General features: G+C 51.5%; 2 pseudogenes; both read left to right on the top strand.

Annotated features, from left to right (window-relative positions):
• Positions 1-464: 464 nt before the first annotated feature.
• LOC124974725 (immunoglobulin heavy variable 4-30-4-like) lies at positions 465-5,026 on the top strand (annotated as a pseudogene).
• Positions 5,027-5,469: 443 nt separating this feature from the next.
• On the top strand, positions 5,470-7,813 carry LOC124974726 (immunoglobulin heavy variable 3-74-like; annotated as a pseudogene).
• Positions 7,814-8,271: the final 458 nt, after the last annotated feature.

Raw genomic sequence — 8,271 nt, forward strand, 5'->3', positions numbered from 1 at the left:
CAATTTTCACAGAGATAAGAGAAGAGCTATTCATGAGAAAAAAGGGAGGACTCTTTTCCTGGAAATGGGGAAAAACCATCCTCAGCCATCTGCTCTTGTTTAGTCACCATTGAGGGCTCTTCCTTCAGGGCTGGTGAGTTGAACTTGGGGCCTCTTGCATGATAGGCAAGTTCCTGCCACTCTGAGATCCTCACAGGTCCAGGAAGGAGGGCTGGAGGAGGCAGTGCTGGGTCAGGAAGGTGGGCTCCTCCTCTGACAGCCTTCCAGCACCCCTAAACCAACTGCTCTCCTGTCCCAGGTAAAGCTCCACATGGGATCAAGAGAGGGACACATCTCAGGAGCACTATGGACCTAGGTACACTGACCTCAGCCTCGCCAGATATAAGAAGAGCCTCACCCACATGCAAATTCCTCCTCCTGCTCTGGGTTCAAATGCCCTCTGGGCTGTGGGAGCTCACAGCTCTCTGCTCACACAGGGTGAGCTCTCTGGGAAGGCAGGTGTGGTCTAGAAGATGAGGCTGCTGGGTCTTCTCCTGTGCCTGGTCACAGCTCCCCAAGGTGAGTGTCCCCAGTGTCAGAGCTGGGTCCATGGGGAGGTTGTGACTGCAGGTGACTGACAGGGTCTCCCTGTCCTTGTCCCCAGGTGTCCTGTACCAGGTGCAGCTGCAGGAGTCAGGACCTGGCCTGGTGAAGCCCTCAGAGACCCTGTCCCTCACCTGTGCTGTGTCTGGATTCTCCATCACAACCAGCTATTACTACTGGCAGTTGATTCATCAGTCCCCAGGGAAGGGGCTGGAGTGGACGGGGCTCATATGTTATGGTGGTAGCACTTACTACAGCCCATCCCTCAAGAGCCGAGCGTCCATCTCCAGAGACACGTCCAAGAACCAGTTCTCCCTGCAGCTGAGCAGACCACCCAGGACATGGCCACCTATTACTGTGCCAGAGAGACAGTGAGGGGACCTCAGTGTGAGCCCAGACACAAACCTCCCTGCAGGGAGCCCAGGGCCAGCAGGGGGCGCTCAGCACACACGGAGCTCAGGGTCACCCAAGAGCAAGTGCTGATGGAGGAGAGAGCAATTCACCTGGTTCCTGAGGTTCCTCCCCAGCCAGCACCTGTCCTGACACCAACTTCCACGGAGATATTCGAGTTCTCTCCTCTCTCAGACCCTCAGAAAGGTTCTTCTTGTCTAGTTCAGGCTGGTCTGCAATTCTGTCAGCACAGACCACACAATTTCATTTGTGAAGGTTTGATTTTGTTTTTCAATGACATTTCCTGAGCAGTGCCTTTAATGTGGATTTTACCAACATTTTTTTTCAGCAGTGAGATTGAGTCCAGTTGCTCCTCCACTGAGCCCCATCCCAGCCCTGATTGCATCTCATTTTGACACAGCTTCTCCCCAGATTCCCAGGCTGGTCTTGGAAAGCTGTCCTCCTGCCTCAGCCTCCTGAGTACCTGGGCTCCAGGTGAGCTCACCATGCTCAGGGAACTTTATTAACTTCTGATGCCAGGTCTTACCCTCCATGCTCAGGGGGTCCCTGTCCCCTTCCCATGACTCCTTCCCATTCCCAGTCCACCCAGGGTCTTCCCAGACATTGTCAGGCCACAGTCCACACGACTTCCTGGATCCTACACGTGCAGAGACTTCCACTCCTGGGACCTTGACAAGGTCTGCAGGCAGTGTGTGCTCCCCATGTTAAGGAGGGACAACCCTAGGGTGGTTGTAGTTAGAGACCATTGAGGCTGCCAAACCTCCTACTATCACAGCATAACACCCTCAGAGTGGAATTAAATGATTCAAATGTCCAAAGACTGAGCTAAGAAATGCTGACCACAAGCTCTAAACCTGGTCAGATAAAGAGACATGTGTATGTTCAGAGTGATCTTTGGTGTGTGGGAGCTGTCTACCCCTCATGATGAGGCTCTGGACACCCACTCCCCACACCTAGCACTCCAAAGGGTGGAGACTCCCACTCCTCTTGCAGCTGTGCATGGCCTGTGGACAGGGTGACCTGAGCAAAGTCTTGGAGAGAAAGGGCTGCCCTGTGTAAAGTCCCAGGAGGGAGGAGTGGTCAGCCCTGCATGGACTGTGGGAGCTGCAGGTCGGCTCTGCCACTGGCCTCGGGACCCTGACCACACGCTGTGCACAGGACCACTCTGATCCCCATGTTGCTGCAAAGTGACCTCAAAGTCTGAGAAGCTCAGGACCCCTGGCTGCTGGGCAGAGGCAGCTTCAGCCTGACTCACTTTCCAGCCCTGTGGCTGGATTGCAGGGTCACAGAGAGAGGGAAGCCCTGGGCTCTGTTCCTGCTCACGTCAGGGCCCAGCTGTCCTGAGAGTCCAGCTCCAGACTGGGTGAGGATGGGCTTCAGCAATCTGTATACCCCAGAGTGTCCTAAGCTGGTCCTGGTCATGCCATACAATTAAATCACTCCATGTGTTTTCACAACCTGTGTTGAGAGCTGTAGCACTGAGTCCATGTAAACTTCCATGTTACCAAGTGAGAGTGCAGTTTCATATTTATCATTTTAATTCTCTAATTGTGGCTTATAGCTATGTAAGTTTGTGTTGTTCACTTTGACACATTCACAGTCGCATAAACATAACTTTATAGCAGAGAAGTTGCTTCCTCACACTCTTGTCTTCCTGAAATTTTTCTATGTGGTATCATCTCTTCATTTCATTTTCTATTTTTCTTCATATTAAATGAAAAAACTGATTTTCCTTTGTTGTATGCCTCTGATGACCAAAGAAATACATGAATAACAATCAAACATAGACAGCTTGTGGTATTTTAGTGAACAACATGGATATTGCACCTGAAACAAAGACAGAATTGTCCCAGGGGCTCACTTTCCCCAGTGGTTCAGTTCCTGCCTCCTCTGCCTCTCCTCATGTTCAGAGGTGGATGGACAGATGCAAAGCACAGAAGTCGCTTCCTGTCTCGTTCTTCTGAAATCCTGCACCGACCATCATCTTCTCAACTTATATTCTGTTTTTCTTCCGACAAACTAAAAATGCATTGATTTCCTCTGCTGAATATCTTGGAAGTCTTAAGTTTATGAGCCTAATAAGAGTACCTCCTACAAATTTTTGTGTGCGTTTAATTGAACAAAATGCATGTTGCATCAGAATTCAAAAAGCATTTTCCCAGGGGACTCCGTTTCCCCAGTGGTTTAGTTTCTCTCCCCTTTGCCTCAATGAAACCTCAGGACAGTGCTCTGGGAGCTCACTCAGCCACTTCCTGATCCCTGGTGGATTCTGGGATGATGCTCCCTGAACACAGTGGCCCTCATTGTCAGGGAGTCTGTATGGGATTGTTTAATTTGCATTTCTGAGGACAGTATCTGCACATAGTTAGTAGGTTAGATTTAAGGATTGTAGAGTTGAATGTATTTGAAGGAATCAAATAAACAAGGATGTGTTGTGTATTGTCTTTCACATGCGATGATGTGTGATCATCAACTTCACTAAGAGCGTTAGCCTCTCTATCCATCAGACATACAGCTGGTGATTCCAGCTGTATTTTCATAGTCACACTGAAACCCAGTCCTTGTGAGGCAGAGGACAGCACCCTGACACATGGGTGAAGGTGCCATGATGGACCAGGCTGTGCACACCAGCTGTCCATCACCTGTCCCTCCCTGGTGTTGGGAGCCCCCAGCTGCTGGGCTGCAGTCACTGTGAAGCACAGCCTGGCTGTGGCCACAGGTACATGTGAGCTGCAGAGCACCAGGACAAGACCCTCTCTGCACCTGTTCCTCACCACCCACCCCACCCTCACCCTCCCTGCACCTTCCCATCTCCAGGGGTCACTGGCCATCTCTCTGTCCAGGAGACTGATGCAGTAGCTTCCCCACATGATGCTGGTGTGGTGATGGCCTCCCTCTTCATGACTTAGGTCAGCTAGTTCCATGTGCTCCAGGTCCATGCCGATGGCCAGGAGGGACAGGATGCCATTCTCTTTGGCTAACGTTCATTCCTCCTCTGTGGACAGCATATTTTCCACATCACCACTAAGGGACAACATGGTGATCATGAACAGTGCTTCACCACTCCTGGGACCTGAGTTAAGGACTCACCCCTTGACCTCCAGGTCCCACCTGCTGTGCACACTGGACAGTGGTCCTGACCCCAGTCCTCAGGCTGTCCCACCCCATGTCTCTGATCTCCCAGACTGTGCTGCACAGGTTGGAGTCTCTTGCCTGCTGCTCTCCTAGCTGGCCCTGCAGCTGGTAGACCTAGAGAGGTGGGTTCATAGTGAGCCTTGCTTCCAGGCTCCACTAGCCATGGCCCCAGGGTCTCTTTGTAGGGGCTGCACCTGTGACAAAGCTCTGCCTGAGCCCCAGGTCCACCCAGGTCTTCCTCTGGACACAGATGGAAGAGAACTCACCTCGGCAGCATTGGCACCTGTGTGCCTGCAGAGTCAGCCACATGGGTGCTGCCAGGTTTGCTGCTGGAGAGACAATTCCAGCACCCAGTTCACCCTGGCACAGACACTTTACCCAGTCCAGGGCTGCATCCTTAGCTGTTTACTGTGACTACCTCTGTCACCAGTTCCAGTGTGAGCTGATCCATTCTGTGGGGCTCTGAGCAGCTCCAGAGGCTGATGATGTGCAATGAGAGATCTGCACTGCAGCAGGTTCTAGGACCAGGATGCAGACATCAAGGTGCTGCTCCTGCCCAGGGCTTCCTGAGGCTGCTCCACCACCTGGCAGGAAGGCGGAAGGCAGAGAGGGGCAGCTGGGCTGGATGCCCAGAGTGGGGCTGGTATCACACTGGGGACTCAGCATGCCAGTGTGGGGAGCCTCCTTATTTAGCAGAATCTGACTAGGTTGACCACGGGACGCAGAGGCCTGGCTTCTAGGAACTGCTGGGAAGTAGGTGGAGCTGCCTGGGAGTGATTCCCTGTCTCCTTCTAGAATTTCCCCCTAAGTGCATGGCTCCCCTGACTCAACCCTATCTTGTCCATCACAGAAGAAGCTCCTGCTGCTCTTGCCACTTTTACCTGCATATTATGAATAAAGCAGAGTTGGGTGACTCCGTGGTTCTGAAGAGGGCAGAGCTGATATGGCCAGACCTGTCACACGCCCTCTCTCACAAATAAGGTACTGTCTCTTGTGTGGTCATTGAGTAGGTAAGTGTTTTGGGAAATAAAAATCCTCCACCATCCTCCAGTTAACCCTTTCCTCCCCCACGTGGTCATGGCAGAGACGACCCTGACAGGCCAGGAAGTCACTCTGCCAGCCCTAGGGGAATCCAGGTGGCCTGGCAAGGATGTGAATTGTCTCACTATTCTGGGACCACAAGGACATGCTGAGGTGACAGAGCAGCAGCCTTAAGGGAACGTGGCTGCCCATGTCACTCCCACCTGCTCTCAGAGCTGCTCTGCCTGGGCCTCCACCCAGAGCTGCTATAGAGCAGGAGGACATGCAAATAGGGCCTCCCTCTGCTCATGAAAACCAGCCACCCTGACCCTGCAGCTCTGCACAGGAGCCCAGCCCTGGACTCCAGCTCATCCCACTCAGTGGTCAGGACTCAACACAGGCTGCTCACCATGGACTGTGTGCTCAGCTGGGTTTTCCTCGTGGCTGTTTTCACAGGTGATTAATGGAGAACAGAGATCCTGAGTGTGTGAGTGGACAGGAGTGAGAGAAAGAGTGTATGAGTGAGTGTCCTGACCAGGCTGCCTCTGTGTTTGCAGGTGTGCAGTGTGAGGTGCAGCTGGTGGAGTCTGGGGGAGGCCTGGTGCAGCCTGGAGGGACCCTGCGACTCTCCTGTGCAGCCTCTGGATTCACCTTCAGTAGCTACTACTGGATGCACTGGGTCCGCCAGGCTCCAGGGAAGGGGCTGGAGTGGGTTGCAGAAATTAACCCAATGATGGTGGTAGCACCTACTACCCAGACTCTGTGAAGGGCCGGTTCACCATCTCCAGAGACAACTCCAAGAACACGCTGTACCTGCAAATGAGCAGCCTGAGAGCCGAGGACACGGCCACCTATTACTGTGCTAGAGACACAGTGAGGGGACCTCAGTGTGAGCCCAGACACAAACCTCCCTGCAGGGAGCCGAGGGCCAGCAGGGGGCGCTCAGCACACAGGGAGCTCAGGGTCACCCAGGAGCAGGTGCAGAGGGGTTGAGGGCAGGTTCCAGCATCTGGGGCCTCTCCATGTACCAGCTTCCCAGGGGAGCTCTGTGGACGTGTTTCTGTACTAATTGGTAGTGTCTCTGAAGAGAACAATTGGGTTTTCACTTTATACTTCCTTTTTCAATTCGTGCCTCATAATCATGGATGATATAGCATTTCAATTGACGTAACTGCACAGTCATGGAGTATGACCTCCTCCTCTTCCATCCCTGCCACTTCCTCTCCCTCCTCTTTACTCTTCCTCTTTGCCCTTTTTTCTTTTTTGTCCAACAGATCTTGTGTGTGTGTGTGTGTGTGTGTGTGTGTGTGTGTGTGTTTTCCTTAGAGCCCTTTAGAGAATATAAGGCACATTCACTGTGGCACCTACTGCAGGTACACAGGGTAGCCTGGTCAGTTTCGTTCCTCCTCCCTCCCGTCTCCTGCCCCTCAACCTCACCCTCAATCCCCTTCTCTACCTCCTGATCCCTCTTCTAGTTCCCAGGGATTTCTCTCAGCTGTTTTTCTCTTTGTGTCTACGATTTCATTTGTGAGTGTTTTAGTCAGATTTTTTCACTGATCTGACTAAAGGATCTTACCAGAAAAATTTTAGGAGGAAAGGTTTATTTGAGGCCTCATGTTTTCAGAGGTCTTAGTCCATAGAAAGCTTGCTCCATTCATTGAGGCTCAAGGTGAGACTGAGTATCATGTCAGAAGAGGTGGTGGAAGGAAGCAGATCACATTAGAGTGATCAGAAAGCAGAGTCTTCACTCTCCACATACAAAACAGACACCCCAAAGTCATGCCCTAATTCCAATTTCCTAATTCCTATTTCCTCCAGCAACACGATCCAACTTCATTTAATCCCACATGGGATTCACTCACTGATTTGGGCAAGACTCTTACAACCCAATCACTTCTCCTCTGAACTGTCCTGCATTGTCCCACTTGGGAGCATTTGTGAGACAGCTCACATCCAAACCATAAAGTTCTGCTCCTGACTCCCAAAACTCACAACCATCTCACAAGGAAATCATACCTTGTCCATTTTCCAGAGTCCCATTGTCTCAGCAGTGGTGAGTTTGCTCAAAGTTCAAGTCCACAGATTCCTCTGGACCTCAAGCATTCTCGCCTTGAGAGCTACTGTAACATTAAAAGCAATTTTAAAATATCCAACATACAAAGGAACAAGTAAACATTTCCACTTACAAAACTAGAGGCACAGAAAGAAGGGATAGGACCAACGAGAGCTGAAATCAACCTGGGGAAACAACTCCCACAGGTTGTTGGATGTCCAGTAGTTGAGGTGCATGCCATCTTGATATTCTCTCCAATGTCATGTGTAGCTCCACCCCTGTGGCCTTGTGTCTTGCAGCCCACATGTCCTTCCCTGTTGGCTTGCTTCTGCTCAATTCTTGCTGTTTTCTCAGGACAGTGTCCCACGTTACTGGAGTTTTTTAATCTCAGGAGTTTGCACCACAGCTTTGGCTTCCTCTTCACATCCCCACACGTTGACTTCTTGGGTGTGACCACAGGGACTCTACCCTGTGCACCTTGCCTGGCCTCCCATGCCTTCCTTTGAAATCCTGGTGGAAACCTTCATGACCCCCTAACTCCAGCACCCCGCAATCCTGCAGAACCAGCACCACATGGTCAACAACAAGTTCTGCCACTATCTGGAACACTAGCGAAACTCCAGGTGCCCTGGCTACAGCAGCCTCTGAGGCTCTGGATGGCTGAGCACATTGAAAAACGTCCTGGGTCCCCTTGTGTAAGAAAGCTGCCCCACTGGTCTCCTCTCAGGAGAATTTTCACATTTACTCCCTTGAGCTTGAGCTTGGTGTGTTCTTGGCAACTTTGAGATGCCCTCAAGGTATCTATCTCTTTGTCTCCAGGCATGGTCCTTAGCATTGTCTCCAGGCATGGTCCTTAGCATTGCCTCCATAAATGTTCTTTAACATTGTCTCCAGGCATGATCTTTAGCATTGATTCCAGGCATGGTACTTAGCATTGTCTCCAGGCATGGTCCTTAGCATTCACTCCAGGTAAGGTCCAGAGCATTGTCTCTAGGCATGGAACTTAGCATTGTCTCCAGCATGGTCTTTAGCATTGTCTCCAGGCATGGTCTAGAGCATTGTCTCCAGGC

This window comes from Sciurus carolinensis, unplaced genomic scaffold (genome assembly GCF_902686445.1).
Source record: "Sciurus carolinensis unplaced genomic scaffold, mSciCar1.2, whole genome shotgun sequence".
Classification (NCBI taxonomy): domain Eukaryota; kingdom Metazoa; phylum Chordata; class Mammalia; order Rodentia; family Sciuridae; genus Sciurus; species Sciurus carolinensis.